Here is an 18609-nt window from a genome sequence, read left to right as displayed (position 1 = left end):
TCAAGTCTGATGGCTTGAAAATCAACCAAAATCCTGAACACGCTAACATTAGCCGTGCGGCAGCCACGCTATTAAGTAGTTTTTGCAAAGGTTGGGGCTTTTACTTAAGGGTTTAAAGTTTTGCTTGTGGCTTAGCAAATAAATACCTTATCTGCTCACACCAATTTTAAAATAATCCCAACCAGTGGAATCATTTGTCTCCAGCAAGGCCACCGATTAACAGAGCTGACATCCAGTTTATTAAAACAATGTTCAAATATCCGTCCTTGTTCATTGGAAGCTTAAAACAAAGAAACTGCTTCTCAAAATGGCTTTTCTGCAGGGATTCAGGATAGTTTATTTGCAATGTCCTAAGAGAAGCGTGGCGAAGTTCTAAGTATTGTCAGCATTGTGAGCCTCTGGAAAGGAAGTCCCTGGATTTTTTTTCCCTATATGTGCATGCATTCACGCATGTGGTGTGTGTGTGTGTGTGTGCGCGTGTGTGTACACATGAGCACCCATGTGCGCACTGTTCTGTATAGAGGAGTGATAATGCACAAATTAAAACAATTCTTCCATACATCTAATTACCTCAAAATATATACACACATTTTTTTACATTTATATAATGTGTGGGGAGGGAGTGCAGACGTGGTGCCCCTGTGGATGTCAGAAGATAGCTTTTTGGAGTTGGGGCTTTCCTTCTGCTGGGTGCGTTCCGGGCTTCGAACTCAGGTCAGCAAGTTTTGCAGCAAGCACCTCTGGCCCCCGAGTTATCTCGCCAGCTGTGACCTGGAAGTTTTAGCATCATGTCTGCTTTTGTTGAATAAGCTTTTGCCGGAAGACACTTCTTTTTGGGTTAGCTTTCTCCCTAAAGGGCCATCTTGGGTGGTGCTAGGCAGGAACTCTCATGAATTCTTGGAGGACGGGGTGCCTCACTGGTCTGAGAGCTTGATGCAATCAGATTTTTAGAAAATCGGTGCCTCATTTGTCCGTGGTTTCCTGCCTAATTGTTAACGCCTCTTTGAATTTGCTCTAGCCAGTGAAGACTTTTCTTGGGTGGTTTAAGCAGGGAAGCAGTGTTAGGGAAAGCAATATTTCTACACAATTCAAGCGTCTTGTCGGGCTCTCCTGCCCTTTGGTGTACTGCGGTGTGTGTCTGCAGGGGAGTCTCAGAGCATCACTCCGCACAGCCTTGGAGTTAGCGAGAGCCTCGGGGTTTCCGGAGACGGCCGCTTCCTTTTCCCAGCCACGTCCAGACGTGCTGAGGAGCTGGCATTTTATTCTGAGAAGTCCTAGGAATTGAAGCAGCGGTGGACAGATCCTCTACCTAGCTAGCGGCACTGTGAGAGTATGGGCCCAGGTGTTTTAGCTTGGCCCTTCTCGCAGAACTTCACAGTCTGTTTGACTTAGATGTGGGTATGCGTGCCATGCTGTCTTTTGCCTGTGCCAAGTGGCTTGTGGGCGATATCGTTCCTGCTAGATCAAGACCCCCAGGAAGGGCCTGTGCCTACAGATCCAAGCTATGCACTAGTAAATACGAACCCCCAAGGATGAGACCGATGACTCGAAGTGTCGGGGACATTAGAAGCATTTCCACTGTCAAGGCCTCATAGTTCACCCTTTCAGGGTTCCTGCTGCCTTTTTATCTATCTAGAAAGAGTACATACAGGAGCACATGGAGCAATTGGACTGCAGTGCCAACAGGGGCAGGTAATAAAGACAGACGGAAGGAAAAGGCTGCAAACACAGCCTTAAGAATTTTGCTTCACGTGCTTCTCTGTGGCATTCATATCTGGGAAGCCCAGCTTTGAGTAATTTTAGGTGTGTAGGCATCCAGGTGCCTGCCAAAGCCCTTCTCTGGGAACCTTGTGAAAATCATATGCTATCCTGCAGGTCCTGAGTGGGTCTGTGAGATTGCGCGTGGAAGCAGTTTTTAGGAACACTTGGAGGAACAAGGCCCTGGACGATTGCAGGAGATTCGGATTGAAAAGCTGCCTGGCACAGAGAGAGGCTTCTAAAGTGACCTTTTAGCTGAACTGCAGGGTTGCTTCTCCTCACATTCCTTGCCTGGAGGCCCTTGCCTGGCCTGTGTGTTCATTTCTAACTGAGCCGGTTATCTGTTCTCAGCCGACTTGCCGATAGGACGGAAAGTTCTGCAGGGGTGGGGCTCACTGATAGCCGAGGGCCTGGTGGGCAGAAGGGGGCAGAAATAAATGGAAGAAGATGCAAAAACTTTGTTGCCAAAAGGGGCTGATGGAACTGAGAGGCAAGCCGCCCTCCCCATTGCAGGAGGTCTGAGTGGCATGAGTGGCCACAGCTCTGCCTCGGTGTCTGCATTTGAAGTCACAGGTCTCACTTGGGGGGTTAGAGCCTAGGGTCTGCAGGAGGCTCAGGAAAGACAAGCTGTCCTTAGGCCGAGTGCTTCCAGGGTTAAACTTCAGCCTCCCGAGGCTTCTCCAGGGACCCCATCCCCCAGGTTGCACATCTTGTGTCCTTGCTTTGCTGGTAAACGAGGAGGTACCAGTTAACATGCTTAGAGATGTTTCCAAAAGGACTGGGTGGATGTGAGATGGGCCAAGGCTTGTTCCCTCTTCCTCAGGAAATTCTTCACCGAAGAGGTGGATGCCAGGGGCTGTCTAATTAAGAGCAGACACGGAGAAGACAGACCGAGCTTGGAGAGGGATTAGAGGGGTAGACTTGGCACCGTCAGAGCCGACATGGGCTGCCAGGTTCCAAGGCCCTCTGCTTAGAGAGCCGTAAACCAGGGTGCCACTCAGAACAATATCTGGTGTATGTTGGGTGGTTAAGTCTTCTGGTGGTTTACGTATGCTCATTTTTTAAGGTCTCAGGAAGGGTGGCCAGGGAAAGGAGGTGCTTAGACATGGGTCCCACCCACCACTACCTCCCCAGGGGTGCTGAACCTGCCAAGAGGAAGGATTTGGCTTAGAAGCATTAGACTAAACCTTGGCTGTGTTTGCTTGTCATCGAGTTCAAAGCTGTCTGCCTGGTGAGGCTGTGGCAGAGGGACATTTAAAGTGAGAGGTCGCTCCGTGAAGAGCCACGTCGGGGTCCTGTGCCGCACCAAGGGTCTCCCTGTTCACTGTGACAATGTCCCCCAGTAGACAGACTCATTAATTAAAATGCCTTTCTCTTACCTCGTCATAGAAAAAGAAAGGAAGGGATTGCAGTAAGAATGGGGTACCTCGAAATGGCAAGTATTATGTGATTTTTCTTTTCTTCACTTTTAATTTTATTTTCATTTATGTGTATATGTGTGTGGGCATCAGGTCTCTTGGAGCTGGAGTTACAGGTGGTTGTGAGCTGCCTGATAACGGGTGCTGGGAACTGAATTCTGATACCCTGCAAAGAACAGTATGTGTTCTTACCTACTGAACCACTGCTCCAGCACCCCAGTTTTTTAAAACAGGGTCTTACTACATGATCCTGGATGGGCTGGATCTCACTGTGTAGAGCAGGCTAGGCTTGAAATCACAGAGGCGCCCCTGTCTCTACCTCTCCTGTGCTAAGATTAAAGTTGTGCTCAGTTTGCTTCCTCCAACAACCCAGGACCACTTGCTCAGGCGTGGCATCCGCTACCTTCCGTATTCGCCATGAATCAGGAAGATGCCCCCACAGACTTGGGGCCAATCTGAAGGAGACATCCTCTCACTTGAGGCTCTCCTTCCCGGAACGTGCTAGGTTGTGTCCTGTTGACAGAAAATCAGGCGGGACAGAGGTGTAAGAGGATGCTGTGATGGAGGTGTCGTAAGGTGAACGCTGTGAGGCCTGGTGCACGCCACCCGTCACGATGCTGTGCTCAGCAGTATTGCACGCTATGAAAAGGCCGATGGGGGATGGGAATCCTGGGCTCTCTCTTCAGCCTTCGAACCTAGAGATCTAGGAAGGTCACCTCTGTTATCACCTACTGGTCACACAGAAGCAATGCCTGCTGGATGTTCATCTCACTCTCACCAGCAGGTGCGGTAGACTCAATGTGTGTCTACTTAAGACTCGGCTGTCTTTCCCCTGGCCACGGACAGGGCAAGGTGTTCCAACTCTGGGCCAGAGTCTCTGCTTTGGGATTTGGAAAGGATTCTTTAGGGGCTATTTCCATTAGGATTTCCAGCCCTGATCAGGAAATCATGGCATTTTGAGATTATGGAGCCACCAAAGAGCATTGGGCAGTGAGGGGAGACTGGGAAAGTATTTGTCAGACAGGAACAGTGGTGACCCTGCGGGGTGGAGAGAGACAGGAAGTCTGGGGTTAGGACAGTGACAGAGGTGGCCATCTAGATGCTGTCCCTTGCCTGGTTTAGCTCAGAAATACCATATAGGTATGGCTATAAGGGAGGAGAATGGGGCCCAGGGTCCCTATTCAGATGATCCGCCAGATCTGTGCTGCTCGAAGGAATATTCCAGAAGAGCTTCTGCCAACAATTTCTTCATCTCAGTTGTGGAAAAGTGAGCGGCCTCAGGCCCGGCATTCCACGCCCAACAAAGCACCATTGGATGCTTTCTCCCGCCTTGGCAGGGCCAGGCATTTCCTGGTGTCAGGTCAGTGGCTGCCATGTCCTGTTCTGCTGGGTGTCTCTGGGGGAAGGTTGGAATGTCGGGATAGGCCATGAGAAGTCTGGGTCCCCCGCTGTCTCATCGGGGAGGAAGCCTATGGTTACTTTTCAAAAGGTTATTCCCTAACCGTGCACATCAAATGCATACAACTCCCATCAAAGAGAAATGAACGGATTTTATTTATTTATTTATTTTGCTTGTGGAAACTCACCCTGTTTGGATCTGAGGAGGAAGCGTTTGGGCAGTGAACAGTAGCCGAACCCAGCTGATGCTCTAGGGGAGGTCTCGGAAAGCTGTCCGGAGGAGCAGAGTCTTTGGGCAAACTCCATGGTGTTCTGTGCATTTCCTGCCATCCTGCCTTAGCAGACCAACACAAACGGCAGTCAGAAGGGTGGAGGGCAAGCCCCCGTCTGTTACAAGACACTGCATGCAGAGACATGGGCTAGGAGCTGGGCAGAATTCCAGAACCTGACAGTAAAGGACTCTGAATGGGCCGGGGACGGGCCACTCACTGTCCAGCTCGGGCGAGTCCTCGGGGGAACAAAGAACACTTCCCAGTTACATGTGCTGGACGAGAACCTGCTTGCAGTACCGACGGTTGACTCTCTGGGTGCAAGAAGGAATCGGTAGATTCCGGTAGCTCATTCCCAATTCATCGCTGCACCTGCTCCTTGCTTTCACTGGACTCCGGATCAGCTGGGAAGCAGTGTGGGTACACAGGAAGCAGAGCGTGGCCTCTCTCTCTCCAGTGTTTGCTTACGATCCTTGACGTTTGTCTGAGCAGGAGTGATCTGGTGAAGAGGGGCGTCGTTATCTAGAGCAGTGGTACCCTTTGGCCCCGAGGCGTGTCCCCGGTTTACAGGAAGTTCACAGAAGGACAGGGAATGGCAAGGAGTCAGATGCGCAGAAGTCTGACTCGGGTGCCGTCGGTGTTCAATATCTGCTCTCTGGACAGAAATCCGATAAGGGTTGCATTACAGAAGGGCGAAAGTTGTAGGCTGCAGGCTCCAAAGAAGCCTTTTTTCTTCTGTTTGGGGACGGCAGAGTGCACGCATGCCTAAGAAGGGAGACCGGATCAAGGGTTGGAGATGTGATCAGAGATTCAGAGGGTCACGGGCCAGGGTGGTGAGGAAAACCCCAGACTCTCCAAGCAGCTCCAAGAGTCAGTGTTCCTGTCAGACCAGACAGTGTTTTGGAATAAATAAAAAAGCCAAAAAAGACTTTGCATGACTGAACACAAGGTAGGGAAAGCAGAAGTGGCCCTGGGTATTGGTAGTTCTCTGGTACGCAAGGGCCAAGGGATTTTGGAGTTCGTCACGAGTCTTTGGACAATGCTATCATGGGACACGCCTGTTCACAAAGGTTGCTTTGTGAGGCTCTCCCAAAGCAGGACACTTGGCTGGAGTAGACTTCATTTCCCTGGGGTAGTATTTCTAATGTTCTTGGCTCCCCAGACACAGGCTGGATGGTGGGTGTTGGCCGAGAGGAACAGGGCAAGCTTGGGTCCTAGCTGTTGTCTGGTGTAGAAATTCCCCCGTGAGGATCCATGCCTTCTCTAGGGTATTTCCTTCTCCCCTGTGCGTTCTTCAAGACTGGACAGAGCCGTGCCCTCAGGGGACATCTCTACGAAGTTAGTGTCGCTGTTCCCCTAGGCGTCTCTAGCAAGGTGCTTTGGTTACCACAATGGAAGCCCTATGGAAATAGTGCCATGATCCTGATGGTGGAAACAGAGAAGGGTCTGGATTCCAGCCAGGCCACTGGAGGGTGTTGCGGTAAAAAGCTCGAGGCTCAGTCCAGAGCCAAGTCTGCTGGAGGGAAGGTGACCTCTGAGCTGTCGGACCAGGGACCTTCAGCCACCTGGCCGTAACGCACCGCACCGTGCACAGTTAACTGCGTCATGCCGCCTAGAGAGACTTTGATTTGGATTTTACGATTGACCTCCGTTGTCCTCTGGTTGGACACAGTGTCTTATGACCTTTCATACCAATGCTTAAATCTGCGTAATTCAAGGAAAACAAAGCAGTGACTTTACGGGCTAACAGGAAGATATGAGGTCACCTTTGACATGGTGCTACCTGGTCAGGAAGGGGGCAGGGGTTCTGGTGTCAGAGAGGCAGGGTTGCAGCTTTGGCCACGACGTGGACCGAATGCAGGAATTTGCTTCTTGACCTCATCTAACATCTTCTGGGTCCTGAGAATAGAGGGGATTTCTTTCAGGCTCTTAGCACAGAGCTGTGTGTCTAACAACGATACAGGACGTCACTGGGTTCTTCTGTATTCTTTCTCATGTCCTTCTTCCCTTCCCCTCTGTGACAGGGTCTCACTCTGTAGCCCCGGCTGGCTCTGAACTTGGCATTCAGTCTGCCTCTGTTTACCAGGTGCACTCTTTCATTTTTTTTAAGTATCTTTTTTTTATTAAGATCCATTTTATGTATGAATGTTTTGTCCACATGCATGCTTGGTGTCCTCAGAAGTCAGAAGAGGCTCCCAGCTCCTCTGGAACTGGAGTCTCGGGTGGTTGTGAATTACGACATGGGCACTGGGAACTGAACCGAGTCTTCTGGAGGAGCAGCCAGTGCTCCTAAGTCGCTGAGATAGTTCTCCAGCCCTTCTTCACTTTTTCAAGACAGGATTCCTCTGTGTCATAGCCCTGGCTGTCCTGGAACTCACTCTGTGGACCAGGCTGGCTGGCCTCGAACTCACAGAGCTCCGCCTGCCTCTGCTTCCCCCAGTGCTGGGATTAAAGGCGTGCACCACCAACCTCGATTTCATTTTGAATGGTGCTAGAGATAGTGGTTCGGTTGTTCTGAAAGTCTGCCAAGTGCTCTCCCTGCCCAGGCTCCTTTGCTCGAGCAGAGGTAGGGCCAGCTATTTAAGCAACAAATGGGTCTTCGAGACATCCGCTTCCTCTCCCCTCTGTCTGCAGTTTCAGCTTAGGATTGATTCGCAACCGGTTTTGCTGGTGTCAGAGAGAGACAAACGGAAACCCCGTGGCCCTAAGAAGCAGTGACACAGAGCAGATGAGAGCCCCCAACTTCAACAGCATGCTAGTTGCATTAGCTAGTTCCCTGCTATTAGGAAATGTCTCTTGGTGCTGGAGACACGGCTCAGTGGTTAAGAGCACTGGCTGCTCTTCTAGAGGTCCTGAGTTCAATTCCCAGCAACCACAGATGGCTCACAACCCTCTGTACTGAGATCTGGTGCCCTCTTCTGGCATGTAGGTGTACTTGCAGGCAGAATACTGTATACATAATAAATAAATATTTAACAAAAAGGAAAAAAGAAAAGGAAACGTCTCTTACTCATCCGAGAGGTCTGTGGTTCCTTCTATCTGCAGGAAATTGTGTCCTTCAAATCCAAGCACACTCATGGCAGCATACGTAGGCTAAGCTTGAACATCTGATGAAAATTAATAAAAACTGGCCTCTTTTCTTTGACTTTGAAGTATAGATGTAGGCTGATAGGGTGTAGGTAGTGACACATGACTGTGTGGCCACCAGTGTCCAAGTGAGGACAGACATTGATTTGGAATGCCAGGTTTTCAGGCCACCGTTTGAAAACCCACCCATTTGTTTACATGTAAACTCACCTTTTTAGCCCAACTCAACCGTCACAAACACCAGCCAGTGGAGGGGACAGACATGGCTGTCCTGCTTCGTGTCAGGCCGTGTTTAGTAAGCGGAGTACTTCAATGCCGAATCCATGCTCCGTTGTTTCGGGCTCAGTTTGTTCTTAGATTCTAAGTTCTGTGAGAGACTGCACAGCTCACAGCGGCGAAGCAAACGCAGGCGTCTCTTGTTTTGTTGTTTGAGACTGGGGTCTCTCTGTTATGTAGCTCTGGGTCTACGTAGACCAGGCTGGCCTCGAACTCACAGAGATCCGCCTGCCTCTGCCTCCCTGGTGCTGGGAGCCAAAGCTGTCTTTTCTCTTTTTAAACTGAGAGGTGGATGTAGTAGAACATGCCTTTAGTCCCAGCATTTGGGAGCAGAGGCAGGCAGATCTCTGTGAGTTCCAGGCCAGCCTGGTCTACATAGTGAAGTCCGGGACTATACTCCGAGACCCTTTCTCAAAAGAAGAGAAAAGCAAAACAACAGATGGACAGTGTTCTGGGGCTTGACCACAGACTAAAGCATTATCTTTTTTTTTTTTAAATCCCTTCTTCTTTTCCCTCCTCTCTTCTTTTTTTCCTTTTTCTCCTCCCTTTCTCCTTTTTCTCCGTGTCCCAGCCCCTTGCTGCTCATCATTGTCTTGACAAGGCATCTCCGGGAATCCTTCCAGCAAAGATCAAGAGATCTTGGCCGTGGGTTGAACATAAATGTAAGAAAACCGAGGTGTTCTTTGATGTTTACTTGGTTGGCCACACCCGCTCCCCCCACTTAAGAACGGTTGCAGCCTTTAGATGAAGGGGAAGAGGAACTGTGCCCAGCTCTGCTGCGGGAGGTGGCGGCCAGCTTCTTTCTGTCTTCCTTTGTCTAGGAGGTGCTTACACGGGCTCGGTCAGGCAGGCGGGCAGTTCTGTTGATTCTGTCTGGGCTTCACACAGGCGTTGGTGGTTTGTAGGGCACACTTAGCAGACTGGGTGACTAGTGAAGAATGCTAATTCTTACAGGAGTCCTGGGGCCTGGTATGGTTTACTCTCACTTAATTGGCGCCTTTAGTTATAGCAGGTGTCAGATTGCAAGGCCCGCCTTTTAAGGAGTACTACATCCAGTTCTTGGTTATTACAGTGGCAGATGTTGACTAAGAATCTGTGATTGTCGCCAGGTGTGGTCCCAGCACACGGGAGGCAGAGGCAGGTGGATCGCTGTGAGTTTGAGACTAGCCAGGTCTGCAAAGCAAGTTCCAAGACAGCCAGGGCTGTTGTTACACAAAGAAACCCTATCTTGAAACAAAACAAAACAAACAAGTGTCTGTGACTGTCATCTCCATCCACCACCAGCTTGACAAGATCTAGAGTTGCCTATGAGACACGCCTGGGCATTTCTAGAGAGATTTTGAACTGTGGAAGGAAGACTCAGATTAGATATGGATTGATCATTCGGTGGTTTGGGGCCCTATTAAGAAAAGGGAGAGGGAACTGGAGGGATGGCTCAGAGGTTAAGAGCACTGGGTGCAATTTCCAGCACCCACAGGGCACCTCACAAGCATCTGTAACTCCATTTCTAGGTGATCCAGCGCCCTCTTCTGGCCTCCACAGGCACTGCACACACACTGCGCACATACATATACGCAGGCAAATCTTACAGAAAATAAAATTTAAGAATCTTTATGGATGTAGCTGATTTCCTTGGGTTGGAAAATATATAGCTCAATAAAAAAAAGAATCTTTAATTTTTTTAAAGATGGGAGAGAATGCAGTCAGACACCAGCACCCTCCCCTCTTCACTTCCTGACTGGATTCTGTGACACCCCCCCCCATCTATTCCTGCCACCATGTCTTCCCCATCATGATGGACTGTAGCCTCCAAATCATGTGCTCTTTATGATTTGTGTGTGTGTGTGTGTGTGTGTGGTTTTTTGAGACAGGGTTTCTCTGTGCAGCCCTGGCTGTCTCGGAACTCTCTCTTAAAGGCGTGTGCCACTACCGCCTGGCAAGGCCTTCATTCTTCAACTGCTCTTGTCAGGTCTTTATGACAGTGACAATTAAAGTGAAGTGACGCAGCGTCCCACAGGTGAAGTCCTCCGCTGGCAGATATCTGTCCCTCATGGCCGTGCTTAGTTCTTAGGGGTCTGTGGATATTGTGATAACTCAAGCCATTGGTGTGTGCCCCATTTCTGTAGATGAGCCTGCCTGGCACACTCTTGGCACTGACTTTCATCCCTTTGAAAACGAAGCTGCTGCTTGGTAGGAGCTCGGCCCAGCTCTGCCCTCTCATCCCCACGCTTTGCCCTCACCCTCCGTCATGGTTCTCAAATACCTCATGTGACTGGCCGTTTCTTTCTTCCACGGTTTCTCTGGGGTAGCTGAAGTAGGCTCCTGCAGGCACCAGATGGGGCCCCTTGTCAAATAAGGAAGTAGCGATCACTGGCTTGATCTGGGGAAGTGCCTTTGCAGGAGGCAGTTGGCATGCAGGCTTGGAGACTGGGGGTGGGGCCAGGGCTCGCAGCAACACCCGTCAAGTCATAATATTGGCCGCCCAGTTAAATTGGCAGTGGGTATGTTTTAGGTATTCCTCCTCCCCTTCTTTCTCTGATGCAATTCAGGGCCTTGCCAGCAGAGGTGAAGTTAAGCCTTCGGCCACTCAGTACCCAGGATAACTTTAATAACTTACGGAATGATTTTTTTTAGCAGTAGTTGGAACATAATGGTGATGTATTTGGGGCATATTTACATTAAATAGTTACTTACTGTTCACATGAAATTTATCTCGTGTTTGATTTGGCAGTTTTATGCTCGGCTGACATCAAGATGGGCTGGGCATGACTCCATGCTTACTGAGAAAGGTGAGGGTATGGGATTTAAGGAAGACGGAGGGGAAGGATGCTAAGTCTACCTTTGGACTCTTTAACATGGCTCCGGTCTCCTTTGTTAGTGATGTGCTTCCTCCATTGGCTCCTTAAATGTGTCCTTCTGCTGTCAGGGTTCTTGCCTCCGGGAGAGACCTGCCAGGCAATGCTTGATTCTTGGTAAACCTAAACCCCTAGTTTTCAGCTCAGAACATCACACCCCAAACTGGGTGCTAGATATTTCCATGTGCTCTCCCTGCCAGACACCCGATATCGCGATAACGTATTCTGTTTCATTTGACAGAGTCTCACTCAATAGCCCAGGCTGCCTCAAACTCACTGTCTTCTCTCTTCAGTCTCCTGAGTGCTGGGATTATCGGCCTGCCTGCCAGCACTGTTTTGATGTAAGGATATTTCGACTTGAATTTAGGACATAATCTTTTTATCAGAAATATGCCATTGCTAGAAATATCTTGAGGAAGATATTTCCCAAGTGATCCTCAGCTGGTCTTCAAATTTTCAGAGCACAGATAAGTCCTTGACTGGCAGCTCACCATAATGAAATGATCCATAAGAGAAAGTTATTGACACCAATACTGATTTTTGTTTGTTTTTTTTGTTTGTTTGTTGTTTTTCAAGACTGGGTTTCTCCTTGAGCTCACTCTGTAGACCAGGCTGGTCTCAAACTCCTAGAGATCTACCTGCCTCTGCCTCACAAGTATGGGATTAAAGTCTTGTGCCACCACTGCCCAGCTCAATTAAAAGTTTTGAGTCCTTTATTAATGGCCAGACCAAGAATGGGTCCACGCCTCTGGCAAGTCTCTTGGTGCCCAAACTCAGGGGTTCAAGACAAAACAAAAATTACATCAGTGTCTGAGCAGGGAATCGGAATTGGGGTGTTCACATTAATGAAAGATTTAGAGTTGCTTGGTAACATCTGCTTTCCTTGCAAGGCTCAGGCACCTTCCAGACACATATTATGTGTGGATCATAGTCAAGGTCATGCGCCATCCCAGACTGTTGGTGAAAGACTGAGAAATGATCAGGCAGGCACAAAGTAGCTTTGGTACAGGATGGCATTGCCAATATTGTCCTTTGTTCCACTGTATTCCTCCTGGGCCCTGTGAAAATACTGTCCCATGTGGAGCAGGCCTTTGTTGTGTCTGCGGCTTTCTGGGTGGTGATTCGCTTGCTGGCCTGGGCGTGCTAAGGGCTCATGTTGCTTGTTCTCAGTGGCTTTTATTGTCTTCCAGCGCTCAGAGAGTGTCCTGATGGGAGCTCAGATGACAGAGCCACACATGTCTTACTTCCTTTGCTGGCCTGGAGCTTGCAGTGTGTGTAGACCAGGCTGGCCTTGAACTCACAGAGGTCTGCTTGCCTCTGCCTCCCGAGTGCTGGGACTGGAGGCGTGTGCTAGCACTTGCTGCACACTTAGTTCTTTCTAGTTCTAAATTTAGAATTACTATCAGACATCCAGATTAGAGATTTGAAGGGATTAACCTTTGACTCATCCCTGTTTTCTGTGAGTCACACGCAATAATTGATCACAGCTGCTCTCTTCCACTCATGAGGTTCACACCTTGTTGGTCAGGTTTCTCTCTCTGTAGGTGAAAGTACGTCTTGGGCAAAGCATCCTGGCTCTTTTTATTTTATTTTATTTTATTTTATTTTTCATTACAGGGTTTTTCTGTGTGGTCTTGACTGTCCTGGAACTCACTCTGTAGGCCAGGCTGGTCTTGAACTCACAGAGATCTTCCTGCCTCTGCTTCCCAAGTGCTGGGACTAAAGACATGGGCACCACCGCCCAGCCATCCTTGCTCTTCTTGTGGGGACCTCAGGACCTAGCTAGGTGTGATAGGGATGGATCTGGTGCCAGATGGCGTGCTGTGCCACCAAGAGCCACCGAGTCTCCTGGCAACTGCCATGCTTGGTCCATCCTTGCTGTGCCTGGCTCCCAGTGTGTCACAGCCTCGGGGCTGAGCACTGGGTGCCTTCCTGGCTGTTGGCTACCTGGCGTTTTTCCCGGTGACATTTCACTTTGACTTTTCCTTTGATGAGGTTTCTGAAGGGAGATTGTTCCTCGTAAAGGCCAACAAAAAAGAGTCGACGATATGCTTACAGAAATGTAAGTTAAAAGGCAGGAAGCGAGATGGCTTAATACAATTAGATTGGAGAGGATGGATTTAAAAAAAGGGGTCCTTGAAATTATTCTTTAATTCTTTAGTCATTTTTCTTTAGATTCTTAAAGCAGGATGTGGATGTATACACACTTTGGCAAAACAAATAATGGCGCTTTTGAGCATCCAGACCTCCTGGACAGAGGAAGGTGGCTTCCTGGTTGAATTTTTTTCTCTTTCCCCCCAAGTTTAGACTGGAAGAATGGCTTCTTGGTGTGGCAGGCAGAGTCCAGGCATTTTGTGGCTTTGACTGAAGATGAGGTGTGTGAATGGTGGCTGTCTTCCTCACCTGCTCCCTACTCTTACTTTGTGAGATGGGCCCTCACTATGTAGCTCTGTCGGCCTGGAACTCTCATGTAGACCAGGCTAGCCTCAAACTCCGAGGTCTACCTGCCTCTGGCTTCCCAGGCTGGGGCTAAAGGTGTGCACCACCATGACCGGCTCCGCCAAGGTGTTGAGACAAGGAATCTTCACTAAACTTGGGGCTCACTAATACAGCTCGACTGCTTGACCAGTGAGTTCTAGGGACCCTCCCGTCCCTGCCTCTGTCTCCAGCATGAGCTGCAGGGACCCTCCCGTCTCTGCCTCCATCTGCAGCACTGGCTTTTTATGAGCTGGGGATTGAACTCAGCTTTTTTTTTTCATTGTGTGACAAGCTGAGATTCACAATGGCCTCACAGATAAAGCTTTTGTTTTACTCTATAGAGACTGGACATCCCAAAGTTTAAATATATGAAAATGAAAATTTGGACTGAACTAGGCTGGCTTTATTCATTGAGGCCCTTATCCCTCTGTATATCAAGTGCTTGGGTTAAAGCCATGTGCTATCATACATGGTGAAACTTTTATTAAAATAAAAAAATTATGCTTATTAAAATAAAAAATTATGCGTATGGGTGTTCTACCTGCATGTTTGCCTGTGCATCACATGTGTGCAGTGCCCCCAGAGGCCAGAAGAGGGCGTTAGAGTCCCTGGAACTGGAGTTACAGGGTGGTTGTGAGCCACCATGTGCATGCTGGGGACTGAACTTAGGTCCTCTGCAAAAGCAGTCAGTTCTCTTAACCACTTGAGCTATTTATCCAGTTCCAGAACTTTCTTTTTTAAAACTGTGCATTTGTTGTCCATAGATCTGAGAATGCTTAAATTATAACGAAGGCCAGATTTCTTTAAAGGGCACACTGGTGAGTGTGTCCGTGGCACATGGGCTGTTTGGGAATGGATTAGCTTGTTTTCTGATCCTTTCAGCCACCACATTTATTTCTTCTGCAGCTTCTTGGGGCCCCTTCTCTCACTCCTCAAGAGCCAGGCAGTGCTGAATGTCCGGCCACCTGACCCCTCCAGGGAGGAGGAGGGCCCCCTGTGCCGAAGGAGCGCTGAGGCACGTGGCTCTGCACTGCAGGCTCACCCCACATCCTTTTTGTGCGCCTAGGATTTGAAACAGCCAGCTAGCAATTTAGACCCAGGAGAACAAATTACTCACGGGCCTATAAAAAAGCAGCACTCCCGAGGCCAAGGTTTTCGATGCTTGCCCAATCCCCCACGGTAATTGCAGGACTAGCACAGACTGGCTTCCCAGGGACATTTTTAACCTGTGGACTCTGGGCTCCATCCCAGACTTATTTATCTTTAGGGGCGGTTCCAGACACATCTGCGGGAAGGAAGAGGTGGCTGCCACCACCTGCACAGAGTTGTTCCCATCAACTCCAGATGTCCCACAGCATCACAGGAAGTCACCCGGCAGTGGGTCGCCTGGCAGGTGTGCCTTGGCAGCCACGAGGCAATGCCGGTGCCTTCTGTGAGCATCCTGATCACGCTGCTGGGGATGTCTTCCAGTTCACCTCTGCCTTCCTGAACTGAGCACGCCTTCAAAGCGTTGCTCTTAAACTTTAAAAATAAAAATCTTCCTCGCGATCGGTTCTTTAAGTCATCTCATTTCCTCAGGCCCTGGACCACACGCATACACGCCCTAAGTAGAAGGGTTCCCATGCTGCCCTCACTTTGGAGCTGAAAGCCTAGAAACTGTGTATGTGGCCTTAGCAAATGGCATAGCCTTCCTTCATTTTATTCTGTGACCTGACAGTGCTCTATGCAAGCTTCGAGCCGAGATTGGGTTTTCTATTCCTGCTGAAACAGAGCGGCCCAAGCTGCTCTGTGCAGGCTAGGCGTGTTTATTAAGCAGGAGAGCATTTCATGTTCCTGACGCTTTAGAGCAGAGTGGCCACTCCATGTAATAAAGGACCCCGTGAGTATGGTGGGGAGCACTTGCCGGCTGCAGCTGGGGTCTACCTTTTGGTCTGGACGGGCAGAGGCAAGAGTTTAGACTGAAGTATGTGTGGCGGGGAGGGGGGGCTGCTGGCAAGAGCATCACCCTGTTCCCTGGTGGTGGTGGATGGATCTTTCTTAGCCATTCTGTCAGATTTTTTTCCCTGTCAGCATTTTAAAATGTCATTTACTTGCTGTGATGTTCATTGGTTTGAGTGACACTTGGCACTTTTTAGCGACTACAAAGTCTTATCCAGCCTTCACTGTGATTCTAGGATTTCCACTATTCATGCCTATGTAACCTGCTCATTGGCTCCTCCTTCCCTTCTCCTCGACTCCCCCAGTTCCGGGCAAACACTAAGTTCTTTCTGTCAGGATTCCAGACATTTCGTACAAACGGACCAACCCAATGTATTGATGAATGATCGTCCACCACACGGAACATGTGGGTCGTTTCCACTTTGGGGCTATCCAAATAAATGTGGGGATGTATAGTTGTGAGTGAAGTTAATCTTCTGTTCAGCCGTTTCAATCCTTTCGGTATGTGTTGGGGTCCCTTCAAGCCTCACGGCCTACAGGGAAATGATCCACGTGAGGTGAAGAATGGGTCAGCATCACCTTAGCAGGCACTGGGTCAAAAACTTTCGGAGTCTGGCCTCTCGGGTTTATTTATTTCTCTTACACATTTAAACATAATAAAACTCCGGGAGAAAGTCTGTGCGGGGGCAATTATCACAGCAAAGCTTCAGGGGCAGCTACATTGTAACTCTCTTGCAAAGTAGCAAAGCACCCGTGACCTTTACAATAACAAAGAATTTTATTGGCCGATAGCACTCAGGGTAAGGGCCTACGGAGGAAGGGTTTAGAATAAAGGTTCTGTTGATGGAGATTGAAAAATACTTGTGACCTCTCTCATAAGGATGGGTTCTAGGCACTGAGAGACAAAACTCAAGAATAAGGGCCTAAATAATGCCCAGGATTTGGGGGGATTTGGGAAGAGGGGCTCCATCTAGAATAGCAAAAGCTCACTAGGTTGTTAGTGAAGGCCACCAGCCTTTCTGGTGACCGGGACTTGGGTTTCTTCCCTTGAGAAAAACAGGCCTGTGTGTTGAACAGCTCTGTTTCCTCCTGTACTTTCTCTAGGCCCTGCCTCCTACACGTGGGAGGTTCTTGTTTGTTCTTGAATTATCCGTAGTGCTTTTAAATTGCTGTAGAATGTACAGAATATGAAACAGTTTAACCATTTAAGCATTAAGTACTTTCATAATGTGTTTTTGTTTGAGCCAGAGTCTCTACACAGCCCTGGCTGTCTTGGAACTCACTGTGTAGACCAAGCTGACCTTGAACTCACCGAGATCCACCTGCTTCTGCCTTCAGAGTGCTGGGATTAAAGACGTGCCATGCCACACCCAGCACATTTATAGTGCCGCAACCATCACCACCGTGATCTTTGTGGGTTTTATTTTTACTTTAAAATAATAGTGATTATCATTATCTATTATTGCTTATTAGTAGTGGTATAGTGCTGAACTGCAGCCTGGGGCTTTAAACCCGTTTACCAACCGAGGCAAGATACACCAAGGAGTGGCAAGGAGTAAGGAGAATGGTACGGCCAGGTGCACAGAAAGGCACAAGAAGAGGAGTGGCAGGGCCTGGGAGGATGCTCTGGGCAAGGTGCTAGGTGCTTCAAGGGCTGGTTTTGGGGAGGGAAATAGCAACTGGTCTGCCTGCAGCCTGGGGGAAGGCCCACTGAGCGTGTCCCTAGGCTGCTGTCCTTCTGAGACACCACTGCAGGGCACTGTACCAGTGGGGGAGCTCTGCTTCAAGCTAGTTAGTTTTCTATTGATCCACTTGGGGCTCTGCAGTTGGCACAAGCAGATCTTTGGGACAAAGGGCTATGGAAAGTGATTACTGAGGATCTGCTGGAGAACAAGCAGCTGTGGAGGTCAAAGTCTGCCTTGGTTTTTAGAGGAAGCTTGAAGACATCCTTACAATTAGCACAGAACCTCTAGCGCAGGGCTCCGCCCTCAGCTCTCTCCTGTCGAGAGATACTTGCTCTCCCTAGTCAGGCCTTCTGGGCTGCTTCTGCCTGCCTCCATCTAGGGAAGTCCTCGGGTCTGCACTCCCCCCCCCCCCCCCCCGTGTCTCTTTCTTTGCCGATTTGGGCTTTTTTGAGACCGGGTCTTGCACTGTATCCCAGATTGTCCTCAAACTCTCTATCTTCCTGTCTCAGACTCCTGGGTGCTGGGATTATAGCTGTGAATTACCTTCTTTTCTGCACTCACTTTGCTGGTGATCTGTAGTGTATGTTTTGCATTTGTGTGCCCTGCAGTGTGTGTTTTGTGTTTGTGTATACAAGATGCCTTGGGTTAAGAGCACTGGCTGCTCTTTCAGAGGGCCTTGATTCTCAGCACCCAATGGCAGCTCACAGCCACACATAACTCCAGGTCCATGGGATTTGGCGCCCTCTCCTGGCCTCTGTGCGCACTGCACACACATGGTACACATACATGCACACAGGCAAACACCCGTATACAGAGAACTTAAAAAACAAAACAAAGAAAAACCTCCAATAGCAGCAACCAAAGAGTAGTTCTCCTCATTACAACCTCACTTTTTCACGGTCAGGGCTATATTTTGTAGACAGGCAGGCAGGCGTGTTGCATGTCCAAATTCAGGATGGGTGCCATTGTCTCCTTGGGCACCTCGTTAATGAGATAATTTTTTTTATTTTAAAAGACAAACTGTGTAATTAAGAGCTAATTATTCACCCATCCAACAATTCTTCACTCAAACCCCTTTGAATAGCCTCTTCCCCTGGCAACATTTATCAAGTCTGCTCATCAGCTGCTGGGCAGAGATCTCCTGGCATGCTGAGTGTGAGCTCCCGGGGCTGAAGGGCAGAATGAGATGCAGAGAAAGTGTTTGTGGACCCATGACATTTATTCCAAGAAATCCTCCAAGAATGCATTTATTAAATTAAAACGAATTCTTAACAGATTTATATGCCATCTCTGTCTATCATCTATCAATCAACCAATCTAAACTGTTATAGAGTCTCACTGTGTAACTCGGACTGGCTTCTGCCTATCTGTCCAATAATCAGTCAGTCAGGATTGTGACAGGATCTCACTGTGTAGTGCAGGCTGGCCTTGATGATATAGGAACTAT

At 48.9% G+C, this 18609-nt stretch overlaps 1 protein-coding gene and 1 long non-coding RNA gene across 4 annotated transcripts in view; one reads left to right on the top strand and one right to left on the bottom strand.

Annotated features, from left to right (window-relative positions):
- Slc7a1 (solute carrier family 7 member 1) overlaps positions 1 to 18609 on the top strand; it is a 67222-nt gene that overhangs the window by 10714 nt on the left and 37899 nt on the right. The gene's annotated exons all lie outside the window — the stretch shown is intronic.
- LOC146895535 (uncharacterized) lies at positions 4707 to 10612 on the bottom strand. Its single transcript, XR_015000485.2, has 2 exons — positions 10470 to 10612; positions 4707 to 7547 (listed from the first exon to the last, which is right to left on the bottom strand). It is a non-coding gene; the product is annotated as an uncharacterized LOC146895535 (long non-coding RNA).

This window comes from Myodes glareolus, chromosome 2, assembly GCF_982192425.1.
Source record: "Myodes glareolus chromosome 2, mMyoGla1.1, whole genome shotgun sequence".
Taxonomy (NCBI): Eukaryota; Metazoa; Chordata; class Mammalia; order Rodentia; family Cricetidae; genus Myodes; species Myodes glareolus.
Note: the sequence above shows the minus strand (reverse complement) of the source record. Positions and strands in the feature narration are given on the sequence as shown.